General features: G+C 42.5%; 1 long non-coding RNA gene across 1 annotated transcript in view; it reads left to right on the top strand.

Annotated features, from left to right (window-relative positions):
- The window catches only part of LOC117357315, a 28,257-nt gene extending 18,878 nt beyond the window's left edge, over nt 1-9,379 (top strand). Inside the window, exons 2-3 of the long non-coding RNA XR_004538782.1 lie at nt 4,060-4,204; nt 9,268-9,379. This is a non-coding gene — a long non-coding RNA (uncharacterized LOC117357315). The remainder of the gene's footprint in view (nt 1-4,059; nt 4,205-9,267) is intronic.
- Nucleotides 9,380-21,065: the final 11,686 nt, after the last annotated feature.

The following is a 21,065-nucleotide window of genomic DNA, read 5'->3' as shown; positions in this document are numbered from 1 at the left end:
CACTATGCATGGTATCTTCCTTTCTACCAAAAGTAGTTTCAGCCTTCTACATAAATCAGAAAATCCAGCTATCCACTTTCCATACCATGGGTTCTAAGAAAAAGGACAAAGTCTTGGCATTTCTGGATGTTAGGAGAGTTCTTCATTACCTCGAGGTAGATGCTAGACATTGGAGGGTGTCTGGACTTAGGCATTGCTAAGCGCCAAATTGATATCCATGAGTAACTGTAATTATCAATTACAATTATTTGTTTTTTAATGATGTAACATTTACCACATGAATTAACCAATTAAAAAAAATTGTTACAATACCTGTTCCCGTTAACAATTTAAAAAAAAATCATGCCAGGATCCCCTGATGATGGCCCCCTCCCTTTCCCCAAAACTTTTAAAAAAGAAAATCAGCAGGCAGAAGGGATGCCCACTCCTTCCTGCCTTGACCACTCGTACCCCCTGTGAAGATAGGCAGGAGGAATCCTCACTCCCTTCTGCCTCAGCCAGCAGGACCTCCCCATGAAGATTGGTTGGAGGAATGCCTACTCCCTCCTGCCTCAGCCACTTGCCCCCCCCCCCCTGAAAATCTGCTCTGGAGGCAGAAAATGAAAGAAAGTGAATGTGAAAATCAGTGCCAGATGTAGGGCAGAAAGTGATGAATAAGTAAAAAGAAACAGGAAATGAAAAGGAAGCCCTGGAAACAGAGTTAAGAAAACAGACAGAGGAACGTGCAACCAGAGATTTCGAACAAGATGATCAGAAAAATAAAACCACTAGACACCAAAGGTAGGAAACAAGATTTTATTTTCAATTTAGTTTTGAAATATAGAAGATTTGAGAATTTACATCTGTTGCATTTCTTCTTGAACAGTGCATAATATATAGTAACATAGTAAATGACGGCAGATACAGACCTGAATGGACCTGAAATTAACTTGTCTCTTCTTTGATATTTCTTGGCCATAAACTAAAGTTACCATCTAAGCTCACTCCAGCCTATCCAATCATATAAAGACATCTCTTTGTATTTCTCTGGTGCTGTATTACATGCAGAGCCTGGCATCTTCAAGTTTTATTTGTGGTATTGTATTTAAAAAGGGTTTATCTGTTTTATGAATGTGTGACCAAGGTTAGGAGTTTTGATGGGATGGAAGTTGAAAAGCATTGTTTGGTGTCATGGTCCTAAGATAGGAAGATATTTGTTGGCTCTCCTTCAGTCCTTTTGGACCCAAAATGGCCCCAGCTGAAAAGGAAGACCACTGGCCTATATCATGGCCATTCTTCTTTGAACCTTTTCTAATTCTGCTTTATCTTTGAGAAATTGTAACCAAAATTGAACTTAGTAATCAAGGTGAAGTCGCACCAGAGAAATATAGAGCATTATAATATTCTTCATCTTATTTACCATCCCCTTCCTAATAATTCCTACCATCCTATTTGCTTTTTTTGGCCACCGCTGCCACACATTGAGTGGAAGGTTTCAAAGTACTGTCTACGATGACACCTAGATCTTTTTCTTGGGTACTAACCCCTAAGGTGGACCCTAGCAACTGGATTATTCTTCCCAATTTGCATCATTTTACATTTGTCCACATTAAATTTCATCTGTATTTGGATGTCCAATCTTCCAATTTCATAAGGTCTCCCTGCAATTTTTCACAGTCTGCATGTGGTTTTAACAACTATGAATAGTTTAGTGCCATCTGCAAATTTAATCACCTCACTTGTCATTCTGATTTCCAGATCATTTATAAATATGTTAAATAGCACCTGTCCCATTACAGATCCCTGCGGCATTCTACTATTCACCCTCCTCCATGAAGAAAAAATGGTCATTTAACCCTACTCTGTTTTCTGCCCAATAACTAATTCCTAATCCACAACAGAGCATTGCATCTAATCTTGACTCTAATCTTCTCAAGAGTCTCCCAATAAAAACATAAGAATAGCCATACTGGATCAGAACAATGGTCCATCTAACATTAATTTGAGTTATTTCTGCCAGATCCCTCCCTAAATACTTTAACTCAGAGACGACCCATTTAATACTTAAGAGCTCATGACTCCAACTGGAATGGGGAGGGGGTGAATCATTAAGGGACAAAATTTCTGTTTTATTTCAATTAATACAACACCCTGCAAAAAACAGCACTGATTTATGACACGGAGAGACTCCTGTGGCTGAGTAAGATATAACAAAATATCATCTGCATGTGAGACAATTTAACTCCTGACCATTCACTATAATCCATTTTACAGCTGCTCTTCTCCAAATGGCACACAACAGGGATATCGACGCCAGGGGAGGCACCCCTCTGTGTATCCTGGAACATCTCAAAGGGCACTAAGAACCTGTTATTTGTAAAGATTCATGCAGTACATGAAAAGTACAGCATCCTCAAGAGGGAAATAAACTCTACTGGGAAACCAAGTTGCTTTAACACACAGAACAGGTACACCTACTCTTTTCCATCGAAAGCCTCCTCAGCATCCAGCGAAACTGAGATTACCTCTATCAGGCAAGTTGCATTACATAACAAAAAAAAAAACCCTAGCGTTATCTGTCCCCTGCCACTCCTGAAGGAATCCAACCTGGTGTGGATGAATAACAGAGGGCACTACAGTTTCTAAATGCAGCACTAACAATTTTGCATACATATTACAGTCTGAATTTGTCCACTGGACATCTTGGGGATCTGGAGGGAACAGACTGCAAAAGCACAACAATTTTTTTCTCTCTCTCCAAAACACAAGTTCCTTTCTTCTTCTCTCTTTTGGCTTCTTTGGCCCTCAGGACTTTCTCCTGTATGTCCAGGGACTCTGACCCTGCTTCTAACCTTCTTCACACAGGTTTTCTAAATAGCAACTTCTTCCAAGCACATTGGTTCATCTTCTCCTACCCCTAGGCGCTTGGCCTAGGTACCCACAGTCCAAGGAGTCGCAGCCCCGAGCTCTGGTCACTGCTCAGGATGAGGGGAAAGGGAAACTATGTTCTGTTTTTCACTTGTCCATGATCAGGTTGGTGCAGGCAGCCCAGCTCTACAGAATGGAAGTACTATGATGTGTGAGCCATTACCCTCTTTTCAAAGTGGCAGATAAATTGGCAACCCCTATCCCTTCCTCACTAGGAAGTTTTATACTCGTATTTTCATCTCAATAGCAAATCACAATATTTCCTTTGTATATTCTAAGCACTCTCTCTATACAATGTCTTACAAGAACAGGGATATCCCTGAAGTTCTTCATTGTGCAAAGTGCCAGAAATTCTTTGATGCACAAATATTTGCTGCCTACAGATGTTGAGTTATTCTTTCAGGCTATAACATGCAAAATATTAGAAGGAGGCAAATTTAACCACCTCTGTACACATGGAAAGTAATGGAAAGTAGGCAGAGAACATTAATAATTTTAATTTGCTTTACCACTGGCAGAAGTACAATGGCTGTTTTGGAATGTGCATGTTGTTAAGACAGAAGTGAATGAGCCATTATTAGCAAAGTTCAATAAATAAAAGCCAGGAATCATGTTTATTTTGGGAATGCTTTCAAGGTTAGTTGCTGAACATTTCAAGCTTATTTCTTACACATCATGTGAAAGCAGTGAAAAGTTGGCATATAAATATAAATGATCAGCCAGTAGTGAGACAGTCTGTGGTTAGGATAATTTCAACTGGATACAATGTACGAGTATATTTAGGGGTCCTTTTATCAAGCGGGGTTAGCGTGTCGGCCATTTCATAACACGCTAACCCCCGCAACCAGCTAAAAAAACTAACGCCTGCCCAATGCAGGCGTTAGCGGCTAGCACGGCAGGCAGTTTAACACACGGTATTACGCGCGTTAAACCCCTACCGCAGCTTGATAAAAGAATCCCTTAGTGCTTATGCAAATACACTTCACACTAAAAATAAGGAAATAATAACAAGGGAATGTTTAAATATATAATGATTTCTCATGTTAATATAACTCCTTATTATCCATGCCAGACTAGTCTAGATGAGTGGGTTATATCCCCTTGCTAGCAAATGGAACCATTTAATGAAAAGACTTTTTGATTATCTTCCAGTTGGTGAGAGGTCTTTTGTGTGTGCTCGGTGAAAAGAGCTCCTAGCACTCAGGGAACGGGTCTGATCTCTTGAGACAAGAGTAGCAGGAGCTGAGGGAGATGGAGAGGTACATAGAAGAGAACTACAGGCAGTGGCGTAACGAGGGTGAGTATAGAAAAGTAAATTTCATTTCACTCTAACTCTGGGTTCTGACACATTTCGCTACTGCTGCAGAAAACCTGTATTGTAGTGAAATGCTCAATCTCAAAATCGTGGTCTGTAACAAAACATAATAGCACAATGGGTTAAAATCTGTCCAAGTGAGAATCTCAAAAAACTCTTTAACCATAAAAACTAATAATAATATTTATTCAGCTAGATGCTTATGTTATTGCACCCATTTATATATGTTATTTGATTAATTCATTGACCCCTTTTCCTTTTTTCAGGGGTCTTTTTTATTGTGATATATCTCATCATTTGTATTGTTTTGTTAAGTATTGTATTGGGTCAGTCTTTAGGGAGTGTATGTTCTTTGTATGCCTTTATTTCCCTTCGTCCTTGATGTTAAGTCGGGTACTTTCATTGGGAGTGTGATTTTTTTCACAGGTGATTAATTTCACCATGGACTACATGATGTATGAGGCAATTCTCATTTAGACTTATGTCTGGTGCTGGTCACCTCTGAGATTTTGCCTGAGCCAGAGGTTTCCGTTATCCACGAAGGGCTCATACTGATGTCCATTATTCTTAAGTTTGTTTCCTCCCATTGAGAGCCTGTTTTGTCTGACTTACCATTCAAGGACCCAGGTCTTTTAGCCAATTCTTTAGCGGTGCTTTTAATTTTGCCACACAGCTGCCACTAGCAGTAGTTTAGACGCAGTTTCATGAGGCAGCCTCAGGGCCTTTGCTAGGCCAGATTGCTTCAATGATGCGAGGCAGGCCAGCCTAGCAAAGGCCCCGAGACTGCCTGATGAAACCATGGCTAAACTAATGCTAGTGGTAGCTGTGTGGCAAAGTTAAAAGTACACAGTGAGCTGCCGCTAGGCTAGAGAGAGGAAATATTTGCTGGAGAGGGAAGGGGGAAGAGGTACTGCTGGATAGGGGAGGACGGAAGAGAAGAGAGTTACTGTTGGATAGGGGGAAGAGGGAAGGGAAAAGGGGTACTGCTGGATGGGAAGGAGGAAAAAAGGAAAGAAACAGCTGGCAGGGAAATTAGAGAAGGGAAAGGGATCAGGGTGGAATGGAGAGATCAGATGAGGGAAAGGGGAGAGACAGAGAAATTAGAAAGTAGAGAGAGATTGATGCTGGGAAGGGGGTCAGCAGAGAAATAAGGAGAGAGGGACAAAGAGATGCTAGATCTGGTGTAGGAGAGAAAATGAAGAGAGCAGTGAAGCTGGAATGACTCAAGTAAAAAGGAGGGATGGGCACAGGCTGGATGGAAGGGGGAGAGAGGCATAGAAAGAAGGCATAGAAAGAAGCCTACTACTCTCGCCTCCTACAATTAGTCCCTGCTAGATCCAAACAACTATTCACCCTCACAAACCAACTCTTCACCAGTGCCCAAGGAAAAAGCCACAACAACCAAACAGAACTTGATAGTGAGACTCTCTCGAACTTCTTCCAGTCCAAAGTACAAACCATTCGCAACAATCTTGACACCAACACCAACCCCAGTCCTGCACACCCTCAGCCTAACCCAAATACCCCATCCTCTACCACTCTCCCCCAACTTGATATGGCCACCCATGCCGAGGTTCTCGAGACCCTGAGAGAACTCAAACCCTCCAACACCATCCTCGATCCCTGCCCATCCAGTGTCCTGCTGTCCACAGAAGACGCCATGGCAGAATCCATCCTCCCCATCATTAACACCTCCCTCTCCACAGGGACAGTTCCCCTCAGCTGGAAATCAGCTATTATCAAACCCACTCTCAAAAAACCCACCCTTGACCCTAACGAACCCGGCAACTATCGCCCGGTCTCCAACCTCCCATTTGTCTCCAAACTCCTAGAATGAATTGTGCTCCGCTGACTACACCCTTTCATAGAAGAACAAGCGGCCCTGTCCCCTGCTCAATCCGGCTTCCGAACAGGCCACAGCACAGAGTCAGTACTCCTAGATATCATCGATGACAGCTGGTCAATACTTGACAAAGGCAGCGATGCCCTACTAGTCCTACTTGATCTCATTGCTGCCTTTGACACGGTCGACCACCACCTCCTCATATCCAGACTCTATGACCTTGGAATCAAGGACTCTGCCCTCCAATGGTTCACCTCCTTCCTCCACCAAAGGACCCAAACTGTCCTATTAGGGATGCACAAATCTAACCCCAAACCTATCAAATATGGCGTTCCCCAAAGCACCCTTCTATCCCCGTTCCTATTCAACCTCTACATCAGACCTGTCATTGATATAGCGCAGAAGTTTAAAATCCACTCCTATGCCGATGACATCCAGCTGCTCCTCCCTCTAGGCGTAAACCGATCGTCCCAAATTGCTAACCTCCAACACTGCCTCTCTGACATGAAAACCTGGATGACAAACAACAAACTACAACGGAACGCCTCTAAGACCGAACTCTTATGGATCAGGAAAAAAAACACCAAATACACACGCCCAACACTATCATGGGACTCCACTCTACTAACGGCAACAGATCAAGTACGCAGCCTAGGAGTAACCTTAGACGGACACCTATTCCTATCCACCTGGATATCCCAAGTAGTCTCTACCTCCTTTTACTACCTCCGCCAACTGAGAAGGATCAACCCTACATCTCCACACCTTACCTAGCCCAACTCCTCTACGCATATGTCCTCTCCAGAATGGAATACTGCAACTCCCTATTTAATGGAATAACCAAAAAAGATCTCAAGCGTCTCCAACAGGTCCAAAATGCAGCTATCCGCCTCCTACACAGCCTCAACTACCATGATCCCATCTCCCCAGCACTCCGTGCTGAACACTGGCTCCCAATTAGCCAACGCTGTGCATTCAAGGCCCTGGCAATAGCACGCAAAATAATTTATGCCACCACCCCCTCCTACATAAAATCCAAGCTACCCATCTACATCCCCACCCGCACCCTCCGCTCAGAAACGGAGATACGCCTATGCATTCCCTCCGAAAGGTCCCTCCTCACAGAAACCGCCCACAAACGCTCCTACAGCCACTTCATTCCCCAACTCTGGAACCAACTCCCCCCTCAACTCAGACTACAGAACTCACTAATGACATTCTGGAAAATGGTAAAGATCCTCCTCTTCAACTAAAGGTCACCCTCAGTCTACACCTAACCCCCTTAAACCCCATCTCTACCCTTCTTTCTCCATTCTAATCTTCTGCCTAAATTTCTGTATAGTCCACTCAGCCTATACTCAAATAACTTGTATCTAAACTAAATTTATATTTAACTTACTGTTCTTAATTTGTTGTATAGTCCCTATATCTAAACTGCTGCACAGTCTTGTATGTCCAAGTATTTAAATCTACTGTATAATCTTGTATGTCCAATTCACTCCATTGTGAATGTTTACTTGTAAACCGTTCTGAGATACTGGGAGGACGGGATAAAAATCGAAATAAATAAATAAATAAAGGCAGATAGAGGGCATACACTGGAAGGAAGAGAGTGAAAAGACGATGAAAGCAAAAACCAGAGACGACAAAAGGTAGAAAAAATTATTGTATTTCTATTTTGTGATTAGAATATATCAAATTTGAAATATGTATCCTGCTAGAGCTGATGTTAGACATAACTGGGGACTGCAAAGCCCAGGCAGTGGTTCTTTAGCTTCCAGCTGGCTTAGGGCTCTCTCTGACCAGAGGGCAGTTGCCCTAGTTGCACTCCCCTAACACTATTCCTGTCATGTGTAATTGCGGTATTCTGTTAGCATGATATTTCTGTGTAGCATTCTGTAATAATTTGGCTTATTCAGTTTTCTTGATAGTAGAGGGGATATATGTGAAGGGGAGACAGGGGTTTTATTGATCCTTGCTCTGTATTATTTGTATTTATAAAATGACAATTATACAGAATATTGTTTCTTTTTATACTTTAATAAAATACGTTCAATATTAAATCATAACTATTTGAGGCTTGTGCGGATGGGATCAGATGGTTTGCGGGAATGGGGCAGAGACTTTTTTAAATAAAAATTTCAGTCTTAGTAGTTTGCCAGTCCACAAAATAATTATTTTATTTCCGCCGGTCCATAGGTGTAAAAAGGTTGAAGAACATTGCTGTAGACCATCACTTTCTCATTGATATGCTGTCCTCACTTGGATGTCAGGGCTCTGTTTTTTCTTGGTTCTCTTCTTATCCCTCACATCACAACTTTAGTGTGTGCAGTGGCGGATCTTTCTCCTCTGCTATCCCACTATCTTTTACGGTATCCCAAGGATCTGACCTAGGCCCTCTTCTTTTCTTAATCTATACTCATTCCCTTGGTGCTCTGATCTCCTCCCATGCTTTTCAATATCACCTCTATGCTGACTCCCAGATCTACAGTACCTCTCTACATCAGAAAATCTCTACAGGAATTCAGGCCCGAGTCTCAGCCTGCCTGTCTAACATTGCTGCCTGGATGTTCCACTGCCACTTTAAAACTGAACATGGACAAGACTGAACTACTTATCCTTCCACCAAAACCTACCTCTCCTCTCCCCCCATGCTCTATCTCAGTGGATAACACTTTCACCCTCCCTGTCTCATCAGCTCACAATCTCGGGGTTATCTTTGACTCCTCTCTCTTTCTCTGCCCAGAATCCAACAGACTCCCAAAACCTCTCATTTTTTCTCTATAATATCACCATAATCTGACACTTCCTCTCTGAGCACACTACCAAACCCCTTATCCACACCCTTATCACTTCTTTCCTAGACTACTGCAACTCACAGGTCATCCATGTAACCATCTCTCTCCCCTTCAATCCATTCAAAATTCTTCTGCACAACTTATATTCCACCAGAGTCACTATACTCACATCATCTCTCTTCTCAAGTCATTTCATTGGCTCCCTATCCATTTCCACATACAGTTCAAACTCCTCCTATTGACTTACAAGTGCATTTACTCTGCAGCTGCTCAATACCTCTCTTCTCTTATCCCTTCCTATACTCCTCCTTCCTGGGAACTCCATTCATCAGGCAAGTCTCTTTTACTTGTACCCTTCTCCTCTACTGCCAACTCCAAACTATGTTCCTTCTCTCTTGCTGCAGGATACGCCTGGAACAGACTGCCTGAACAATACGTCAAGCTCTATCCCTGACAGAATTCAAATCCAGACTAAAAGCCCACTTTTTCAAGGTTGCTTTTAACTCCTAACTCCACTCACCTGTAAAGCACCCATGCCTGAAAAACTCCTTGACCCCCTACTTGTCCTATTTGTCTGTTTAATTAGATAGTCCCTGCTTTGTAGAGCTTACAATCTCCTGAATGTTTTAATGTACAGCGCTATGTACGTCTAGTAGTGCTATAGAAATAATAAGTACTGTAGCAGTAGTAGTAACTTTGTCTCCTGCATGCCTTGAATTTCTTTTTGTAATTTGTGACAGTTTCCAATTGTACAATTCATATTTCCAGAATTATTTGCCCTCTTGAAGAAAAAGGATCAGGGTCAACTGGTTCCAACACAAGAAGTGCTTACAAGAGTACTAAGGTTACATCTTTGATGTAAAAAAAAAAAAAAATCTCTCACACAACTCAGTGACTTCCAAGAATGGTTTAATTTATACAGAGATGTTGGGTTCATAACTGGTGAAACATTATGTTTTACAAACCAGGACTGCATCAAAATGTTTTTTTTTTTGGCTAATAAATCCTGATACTATGAACATCAGCAGAAAATATGGCTTTTACCCAAACATTCTTTGCATCTGTAGTAACGGAATGTAATAATTAGGCAGTTGGAAAATCACATGAGCTAGGAAGCAAGACATTAAATTCCATATTATTTTAATCATGGGGTTTAATTAAGTGAAAATGAATGAGGTCTGGTTAAGGTTACTACTATGGTGGTCCTAAAGTGTTTGAAGAAACCAAACATAGGAATGAATAAAAGAAAGACCTAAATATAAGTGAACTGGTGAAGTTTTATCATCATCAGAAAACAAAATATGAGACACGGGGTAGTGTTTTACATTTCTTGGTGCCTAGGTAAGCAGACTTGGATTTGTCTATGCGGTGTCCTCTAGGGGATGGGATGACGGGGCATTTTCGATAGGATGTCTAAGTCCAACTGGACGTTTTCCGCAAGACGTTCAAATGTCGGGGCCGATAAATGTCCTTGGGATACCATTTTTGACCACAAAAACATCCAAGTTCAAAAAGTTCAAATCCAGACAATTTAGACATGGGAGGGGCCAGCATTGTAATGGACTGGCTACACAGACACACCAACAGATCAGTGGGACACCTTAGAGATCACTGCTATGAACTTTACATAAAGGGTGCCTTATAATGTAGAGAAATGTAAAGTCATGCACATAGGGAAAGGAAACCCGATGTACAATTACATGATTGGGGGGATGATATTGGGGGAAGGCAACCTAGAAAAGGACTTGGGAGTTATGGTGGATAAAACCCTGAAACAGTTGGCACAATGCGCGGTGGCCTCAAAAAAGGCGAACAGAATGTTGGGCATTATCAAAAAAGGTATCGCTACCAGAACCAAGGAAGTTATCCTCCCGCTGTATAGGGCGATGGTGCGACCGCATCTGGAGTACTGCGTTCAATACTGGTCGCCGTACCTTAAGAAGGATATGCAATACTTGAGAGGGTCCAGAGGAGAGCAACAAAAATGATACAGGGCATGGAAAACTTTTCGTATGCTGAGAGACTGGAGAAGCTGGGGTTCTTTTCCCTGGAAAAGCGGAAACTTAGAGGGGATATGATAGAAACTTACAAGATCATGAAGGGTATAGAGAAGGTAGAGAGGGACAGATTCTTCAGACTGGTGGGGGCAACAAAGACTAGAGGGCACTCGGAAAAATTGAAGGGAGACAGATTCAGAACAAATGCTAGGAAGTTCTTCTTCACTCAGAGGGTGGTGGACACCTGGAATGCACTTCCAGAGGAGGTGGTAGAGCAGAGTACGATTTTGGGCTTCAAAATGGGCTTGGACAAGTTCCTGAAAGAAAAGGGGATTGAAGGGTACAAATAGTGGGTTACTATACAATATAAAATGCTTTGAGTAATAGATCACTTACAGGTCATTGACCTGGGGGGCCACCGCGGGAACGGACTGCTGGGCATGATGGACCTATGGTCTGACTTGGCAGAGGCAATGCTTATGTTCTTAATTTATGGTGAGCCCTACAAAACTCCCCCATAATGTACTTTACCCACTTGTTTACTATTGTAATAGCTCTTATGGCTGCAAATGGCACCTATATGGCAGTATAGTAGGGTTTGGAGGACCTCACACTTTCTGCCATACATGTAGTGGTTAGAGTGACTTGTGGGTCTGGGTCCTCTTTTCTATGATTCATTAGCCCACCCACCAGGCTACATGACACCTGTGTCTGCTATACTAGGCTTTCCCATACCAGGTGCTGCTGTTCTAGAGACAAATGTACTGTTTCATTCAGATCTTGGTGGCGTAGGAGGGGGTCAGTGACCATTGATGGAGTGTGGGGGGTCATTACCCATCCCTCCAGTGCTCATATGGTCACTTTGGGTACTTTTTTGGCACTCAGATGCTTTTAAAAATAGGTCTAGCTCTGGACTAAGTTCTATCCTGAACGTCTTGGGAAATGTTTGATTATCACCGCAAGAAGTTTGCCCATAACATGCACCAACATGCCCCCGCAAACTTTGGATGAACAGCGGCTAAGGAACCTAGCAAGACGTCCAGAAATTTGGCTTTGAAAATTGGCACTTGGGACATTTGGGCAACAAAAACATCCAAGTGCCAATATATGTCATTTTTTGGACGTCTTTCTTTTTTTGAAAATGAGCCTCATAGTCACCAAGACCCTCCTTTACTAAGCCGCGGTAGAGGTTTTTACCATGGCCCAGGGTGTTAAATAATTCAACACTGCTCTGATGCCCATAGAAATTTTATGAGTGTCGGAGCAGCATCAGCTTAGTAAAAGGGATGTGTGTGTGGTGTGTGTGTGTGTGTGTGTAATTGGGGGGGAGGGGGTAAGTGAAACATGAGAAAAATGGATCATAATATGTACAATAAATGCTAGGGACTTGTTTGACAAAAATGTTTTGTTCAGTTGGTCTTGGGTTCACTCACCTGTTTGGTTCATCATTGAACTCTGAATTATTAGGATAAGTCATTTCCATTAAAGTCAAAATGGCAAACAGTTATACAGACTTATGTCTAGATTCAGTAAAAGTTTCTTTTTTTTAATTTCTTTATTCATTTTATAACTTACATCAAGTGTACAGTAAATATCAAACAATTATAGTACAACATCGCTTGAAAATCTACAATATCATACAAGAAGATTTAACTCCCACCCCCTCCCAAATTCATATTCAACTAAAATATACCACATGAAAATAATATCTTATGTCATTCATAAATATATTATTAGTGGAAAACCAAGAATCCCCCTCCCCACCCCAAATCCACATGAGTATTAAAATTGGGAAAAGTGTAAATTATTCATTATAATACTTTAATAATGGTCTCCACACATCCTTAAATTTATTATAGTAACCTTTTTTGAACTACCAACACTCTTTCCATTTTATACACGTGACAAACTGAATTCCACCAGAAACAATAATTCAGTGTCATTTTTTTAGTAATGTATTTTTTGTATATGTAAAATCTACATATACAAACCTACATGTACAAAAAATACATTACTAAAAAAATGACACTTAGATAAATAGGAGAGTGACATATTGAATTAATAAAGGTTGGACCGACGAAGCATTAAGCAACTGGTGGTACATGCCTGATTGCTGCCTGAAGGTCCATACATATGATAGATGCACCCCCCAAGGGTGGATGCATTCAATACTAGCTTGTCTTTAAAGTTAGTTGTATTAGACAAACCAATATATGACTTGTTAGATTCAGTAAAAAGCACCCTAAATTAGGCACCAGGATGATCCACGCTAGGTTAGTATTCTGTAAAGGGCACTCTGCACAGAGCATCCTTTATACAGATTCTAACTTAGGGCTCCTTTTACTAAGCTGCGTTAGGGCATTAACGCGCGGAATAGCGTGCACTACATTGCCACACGCGCTAGACCATAACACCAGCATTGAGCTGGCGTTAATTCTAGCCGCGTAGCGCACAGTGTAGCGTGCGGTAATATCCTATGTGCGCTAAAAACGCTAGCGCACCGTAGTAAAAGGAGCCCTTAGTGTATATTTCCTGGCAAATTCTATATAGTCCGCCTAAAGTTAGGCACCTACATCAGCATGCCTAACCAATGTAGGACACCTAACTTAATTAATAGGCGTAATTGGTGCTGATAATTGGCTTTAATTGGACTTAATTGAAAGTTAGGCATCTAACTTGAAAAATGCAATTCTGTAAAAAGTAGGTGCCTAGTCCAAAGCACCTACCTAAAAGTGGGTGTGGCTAGTAACATAGTAACATAGTAGATGACGGCAGATAAAGACCCGAATGGTCCATCCAGTCTGCCCAACCTGATTCAATTTAAATTTTTAAATTTTTTCTTCTTAGCTATTTCTGGGCAAGAATCCAAAGCTTTACCTGGTACTGTGCTTGAGTTCCAACTGCCAAAATCTCTGTTAAGACTTACTCCAGCCCATCTACACCCTCCCAGCCATTGAAGCCTTCCCCAGCCCATCCTCCACCAAACGGCCATATACAGACACAGACCGTGCAAGTCTGCCCAGTACTGGCCTTAGTTCAATATTTAATCTTATTTTCTGATTCTAGATCCTTTGTGTTCATCCCACGCTTCTTTGAACTCAGTCACAGTTTTACTCTCCACCACCTCTTTCGGGAGCGCATTCCAGGCATCCACCATCCTCTCCGTAAAGTAGATTTCCTAACATTGCTCTTGAATCTACCACCCTTCAACCTCAAATTATGTCCTCTGGTTTTACCATTTTCCTTTCTGTGGAAAATATTTTGTTCTACATTAATACCCTTCAAGTATTTGAACATCTGAATCATATCTCCCCTGTCCCTCCTTTCCTCTAGGGCAGTGGTTCCCAAACCTGTTCTGAAGGATCCCCAGGCCAGTCGGGTTTTCAAGATAGCCCTAATGAATATGCATGGAGCAGATCTGCATTCCTGGCATCTCCATTATATGCAAATTTGTCATGCATATTCATTAGGGCTATCTTGAAAACCCAACTGGCCTGGGGGTTCTCCAGAACAGGTTTGGGAACCACTGCCCTAGGGCAGTGGTTCCCAACCCTGTCCTGGAGGAACACCAGGCCAATCGGGTTTTCAGGCTAGCCCTAAAGAATATGCATGAGAGAGATTTGCATATGATGGAAGTGATAGGCATGCAAATTTGCTTCATGCATATTCATTAGGGCTAGCCTGAAAACCCAATTGGCCTGGTGTTCCTCCAGGACAGGGTTGGGAACCACTGCTCTAGGGTATACATATTCAGAGCTTCCAGTCTCTCCTCATACATCTTCTGGCGCAAGCCTCCTATCATTTTCGTCGCTCTCCTCTGGACCGCTTCAAGTCTTCTTATGTCCTTCGCCAGTATGGTCTCCAAAACTGAACATAATACTCCAAGTGGGGCCTCACCAATGACCTGTACAGGGGTATCAACACCTTCTTCCTTCTACTGGCTACGCCTCTCTTTATACAGCCCAACATCCTTCTGGCAGCAGCCACCGCCTTGTCACACTGTTTTTTTCACCTTTAGATCTTCGGACACTATCACTCCAAGGCAGATCATGTGCATATTTTCAAGTTAGGTGCTTCCTTGGGCACCTAACTTAGGCACAAGCATTTAGGCCAAGAAAAATCTAAAAACAAAAAAGTAATCTGAGGAAGAGACAGCACAGTTTTTCTTTGTTTTTCCTTTGGCCAAGAAAACTCTGCCATAAATAAGGTGCTAAAGTTAGGATGCCCAGCAACACCTAAGCATGCTTAGGCAGTGCTAAATGAAATTCTATAAAATGTGCCTGACTTTTATAGAGCTGCACTTAGCACCACACTAGATTGTGTTGAATTTTTAGGCGCCCAATTCTATAAAAAGAGTCCCGATTGTAGGTGGCGATAGGTGTCCTACCACAGTCTAACCAGCCAATCAGGATGCACATTTTCTAAAAAAAACAACCCAAAAACAACCCCAACCCAAGGCAGGTCACCTACACTATAGGCATCTGTTGCGGGTGCAAGGGGGCACCTAGGGATGCTTAAGCTCACCCAAGGCTGGGCATGGGAGTGGCTTTAACTATCTGGCTAATCGGAGTCTTAGGACACTCCCAGTGCATCCCAGAATGCACTGGGAAGGAGGCCTAAGACTCAGGTTGGCCCAGGCAACTAGAGCCCCTCCTATGGGAGGGGCCTTAGGCACCTGGGCCAATTAGGGCCTTAGGCCTCTCCCTGGTGCAACCCAGAATGCACCGGGAAAGGGAAGGCCCACAATTCTGAAGAGGTGGGCCTGCCAGCCAGAGGGAGTAGACTCAGTCAAAAAATATACTGAAGGGGTAACTTACTCAACCACTAGGTGAATGCAATAGAGTGACTAAAGGAAAATATTTGAAAATGAAAAAAAGTCACTACTTGAAAAAATCACTTCATGAAACTTTGTACATACTCTTGTATAATGAACTCTGCTCAGAGATATGAAGGCATAATATTCCGCTTCACCCACCCATCATTGCAAAAATATCAAAGAAGTTATTCACTTAACTTTGAAAAAGTAGCTGGTTTCAAAGTTAAGTGAATGACTTCTTTGATATTTTTGCTATAGCTATTAAAATTAAGCATAGCTTTAGCAGCTAGCAACACAACAGTTTCAGAATCTAAACCTGGAGAAATTTGTCTGTGTTGAACACTGCAATGATGGGTGGGTGAGGCGGAATATTATGCCTTCATATCTCTGAGCAGCCAGAGGGAGTAGGCATCCCTCTGGCCAGCCTTGCTAATAAAGGTATAGGGAGTCTGGGTGGGCTTTGGGGGGTTTCAGAGGGTCAGGGAGGCATGTGTTCAGAGCGGTGCTGGCAGGAGACAGTGGGCATCCCTCCTGCCGGGGATTGTTTCGGAGTTTGCGGCAGGATTAGGCACCTGTCGCAAACCCCTGCCATGGGTTGTTTCGAGGGTTCCAGCAGGAGGGAGTTGGCATCCCTCCTGCTGCAGAGAGTGTGTGTGGGGGGGTTGGGTTTGGGGGTGGCGGTAGGAGGGAGTGGTCATCACTCCTGTTAGCCGACGTGGGGCTCGGGGGTACCCTGTTGCTGTGACATGGACGCCGGTTAGAGAATTGGGGTGGTTAGGCGAGGTTAGGCGTTCGTCCATTAGGACAGATGCTATTCTTTATAGAACGCCCATGTGTAATTTTCAAATCTACTTAGGCAGCTGTTGAAACTGTGCGTCCTATACAGAATCAAGCCCTTCATGTTTAATTTTGGGCACAAGCATTTCCCTGTGCCAAAGACTGATATAAATGCTTCCACCCAACTGATTGCAGTCAGGCATGCTAATGCAGGTATTCTATAACATTGGGCTAGATTCACTAACCTTCCGATCTGTGTGCGATTGGGGGAAGGCCAACCGATTCACCAACCATCTTCATGTAAATGGAGGTGATTGGAGGCACGCCCCCAACAGAATGCATAGATTGGATTGAGCCCTGACAGTAGTGATAGGAGAAGCGGCCTCCTGTCACTGCCTGCTGTCAGGGCTCTGCCGGCTTTTTTTTTTTTTTTTTTATAAGCCACAAAATATCAGGCCTATTAAAAAAAAAGAAAAGAAAAAAAAGCCTCCCCAAAGCGCCCCTGAACCGGCACACCCCCTCTCCGTACCTTTAAAACCATTGGGGGGTGTAGTGACCCAGGCTGGGCACAATCGTTTGGTGGCAGGAGAGAGTTGGCATCCCTCCTGTCATATTTGCGCCTGTAGCATTGGATGGTAAGGCTGAGGTAACGGGGGTGCTGTAGGGGAGGCTTTTTTTTTTTTCAATTCGGCTGTTTTTTGACAGGTCTGCCTTTCTTTTCTTTTTTTTATGGGGCAGATATTTTGCGTGTGTAACACACAAAAATATCTTTGCCATGGAAAAAAAAAATGAATAAAAAAAGACAGGCAGGCCTGTCAAAAAACCTGCAGACCTGTTGGGAACTCAGTTACTGACAGGTCTGCAGGTGTCGGGTTTACCAATAGTAAAACCCGATTCAAAATAGCCAAGCAATTGTTAGTGAATCAATCGCTTGGCTATTTTGCATGGGAGAATCGGGATCAGATCGCTACAGGCCTTAGTGAATGGTGTCGGAGGGAAATTGCATCGCAAAGGGCTCGCAAACTGATCAGTACACGATCGGTTTGCTTAGTGAATCTAGCCCATTGTGCTTAACTTCTGGGAATGCCTCTGACCTGCCCATGCCTCTCCCCCTGATTACCGGTATGCTGCCTTTGGAGTTATGCACTATGAAATTTAGGTGTGAATGTTATAGAAAAGGATGTAGGGTAGATCCATGCATAACTCCTAATTACTGCCAATTTTTAACTTCAATAGTTGTTAGTGTCGACTAATTAGTGTACATGCAGATCTCAAATCTGTGCCCGGATCTGGGTGATCTATATAGAATCTGGGGATTAATGTGTGTGTTTGGAAGGAGGAAGGCAATGCTCCATCCATTTTTTTAAGAAAACTTGCTGACAGGCGTTTGCCAAAGAGGGAACAGGACTCTAAGACATCAAGAATGGCATGAAGGCCCCACAGAACTAAGGGCTAGATTCACTAAGCAAACCGATCATGTACCGATCGGTTTGCGAGCCCTTTGCGACCTGATTTCCCTCCGACCTGATTCACTAACCTCTGTCCCGATCATCCTCCGATCCATGCATGCAAATGAGGGGGGACGGCATTCAAATGTAGGCAGGAAGCGATTCACTAAAATAAAAAAGCAACACCGACTGGGCTGGCTGATCCAAAATAAGCGACTGCTGAGGACCAGTTGCTGAGGTCCTTTCCGACTGCTCTGCCTTCTGCCGCCCTGTTCTCTGCCTTGATGTCCTCACTGCCCCGATCTCATGCTCTCTCCCCGAATCTCTCCTGCCACCCTGACTCGCCGCCCTGCTCTCGCCCCGAATCTCTCCTACCGCTCTGAATCTCCTGCCCTTCCCCGCAGTGCAAGGCCGTGATTTTAACCCGCGGGCTTAAAACAGGTTAAAATCATGGGCTTGCAAAAAAGTTTAAAACCAGTCAAAAAATAGAGAAAAATTAGCTCTGCCAGGCTCGGAGGGTCTACGCATGCATTGGGATCGCTATGGAGCAATCCAGGCAGGTGATTGGGGGCATGAGGGCGATTCGTGAATCAGCCCCCTGGACACGGATCAGATCCGATCCGTGCCCTTAGTGAATCTAGCCCTAAAAGGACATGGGTACTAAGATTTCAAGTCACCCTCAGAGGAACTACAGTACCACAATGGATGTCTGGGAAGTGCTGATAGCAGAAATGTTTTACACAGAAAGGCACAACAAGTTGTCATGTCTCATTCATCGGAAACTCTGTAAGCATTACAACATCAGTGTGCCCTAAGAGACCCTACGAGAATTGTAGAAAATGAAGAGGTTATGATCACCTGGGACATACCCATCCCGACTGATGAAACGCTGAATGCCAAAAAAACAGATATAGTAGTAAAAAAGAAAAAAACCAGAACGGCATTGATTATAGAGGTATCATTCACAAGTAATTATTTTTTTTCTCATTTTAATGTTTATTAATTTTAATTTTCATGATCAACAAAAATCAACATTTTAACAGTTACATTTCAAATATCATAAAAGTAAGAATAAAATTAAATCATTGGATAATGTCTTCAATTGTACTGTTAGTTAGTCCACTATATTTAAGGAGTGAGCTTTAAGAAAAATCGGTATAGTTATAATTCTTTAAACATTCTTAGGTAAACAAAGAATAGACCTGAATCACACCTAGGGCCCTACTAATTAAAAGCCTTCCTGTTGCAAGTTATTCGGGTTAACAGCGGTAGACACCTCATTAGCTGAAATAAATCTTGACAATTGTGAAGATTCAAAAAATACATATCTAGTTCCCTGGAAATTAATTATACATTTACAAGGAAATCTAAGTACAAACGTTGCCCCCAATTTTAACACCTGGGGGCGGAGAATTAAGAATTGCTTCCTCTTTTTCTGTGTTACTCTAGATACATCTGGATAAATTCTAATTTTATTCTTCATAAATTCTATATCTTTAAATTTAAAAAATATTTTCAGTAACCACTCCCTATCAGATTCCAGGGCTAGTTGTACAAAAAGCGTAGCCACAGTTATCTGGTCAGAGTCTGATCTTTCTAAAATATTAGTCAAATCTAGTACGTCCAAAGTTCCTTCCGCAGGATCCTGTTGTTCTTCAGCCATTTTCTTCTTTCCAGTAGGAAGGTAATATATTCTAACCACCGGTGGGTAGGATGTTTGTGGTATTTTCAAAACTTCAGTGAGATACTTTTTGAACAGGTCAAGTGGTGAGACCAATTGCAATTTAGGAAAATTAATTAACCTCAAATTTTTACTTCTTGACGCATTCTCCAGCATCTCAAGTTTAAAATTAATATTTCCATTATCTTTCATTAATATCTGATTTTGCAGTCAAAGTGTCTAAATTTTGTCTATGTTGCAGGACATCTGCCTCCATTTTATCGACTCTTTGATGTAATTTTGTAGTATCCAGTAATATTCCAGAACAGTATGAAGTTAAATTTTGCATCTGAGTTCCCAATGAGGTCTGCAATTCGGAAATAGCTTCCCAAATTGAATTTAGGTCCATCACAGCTGGTTTTTTCAAAGGAACTATTGCAAACGGTTTAATTTTCACAGTACCTGAAAATTGCTGTTCTGGAGATTGACTCTGCTGATCCCCTACCAAACTCGCAATCTCACGCTGTGGCAGTTGTGTTCCTCGGCGGTCAAGACATTCTGGACAGCCTGATCTTCCCCTTCTTCACTGTCCTCCGAGTCTGCCGCCTCACTTGCCTCACTCGTTGCATTCAGCGATGAACATGGGCGTGGCTGCACTGGCGTGCTGTGCTCCTCCGGGGAGAAGCTGACTGCCTCAAAGGAGGTTCCGGAGTTCCCCGCCAAACTTGCGCCTCCAGCCAAGGCTCTCTCCTCCGGCATTCCACCCGGGCGTCACTCGACAAAAAAATCCATCGGGCCAGGTAAAGTTACTCCTCCAGACCCGGGCTCCGAAGGAAAAACCCAAGTCTTTGACTTGCGTTTCACCATTATTGATTCACAGACCCGATGGCGTTCCACCGAGTTCCTTCAGGTCACCATCTTAGTTAGGCTCCTCCCAAACAAGTAATTATTTAATGAATTTTGTGGAGGGAAGAAAGATCCTCAAGTACCAAGAAATGCAGTTTTTTTGAGCGGGGATTGTCTCAAACATATTTAATGTATAGCACTGCATACATCTGGCAGTGCTATAGAAATGATAAGTACAGTAGTTTACTTTTTAAGAAAACTTATGCATCTGTACTGGCTACTTCTGTGTTTGGGTGGAATTAAATTAGAATACAATAAAATGTGTCCTGAGAAGGAACATAGTTCATTCTCACAATGCAGAGCTTGGTTACATAAAGCACTTGAGGGGGTAAAAAATAGCCAGTGTCCAGGAGTGTGGCATGCATTTGTTCCACATGGGAAGACATTCATCCACAACTGCATGTTTCAATTTGTACTTTGTAACTTCTGAGAACTTTTTAATAAAGTTTAAACTTAAAAAAAAAAAAAAAGATAATAGTAGTAGAAGCTAAGAAAATGTAGCAGACAGATATACTGTAGAAATATTTCCCATCATTCTGGGTGCCACAGGCTTGATTAAAAAGAACTTCAAGTGCACCTGGATATATTGCCTGTATAT

The sequence above is a fragment of the Geotrypetes seraphini genome, chromosome 3 (genome assembly GCF_902459505.1).
Source record: "Geotrypetes seraphini chromosome 3, aGeoSer1.1, whole genome shotgun sequence".
Taxonomy (NCBI): domain Eukaryota; kingdom Metazoa; phylum Chordata; class Amphibia; order Gymnophiona; family Dermophiidae; genus Geotrypetes; species Geotrypetes seraphini.
The sequence above is the reverse complement of the archived record's forward strand: the minus strand, read 5'-3'. Positions and strand labels throughout refer to the sequence as shown.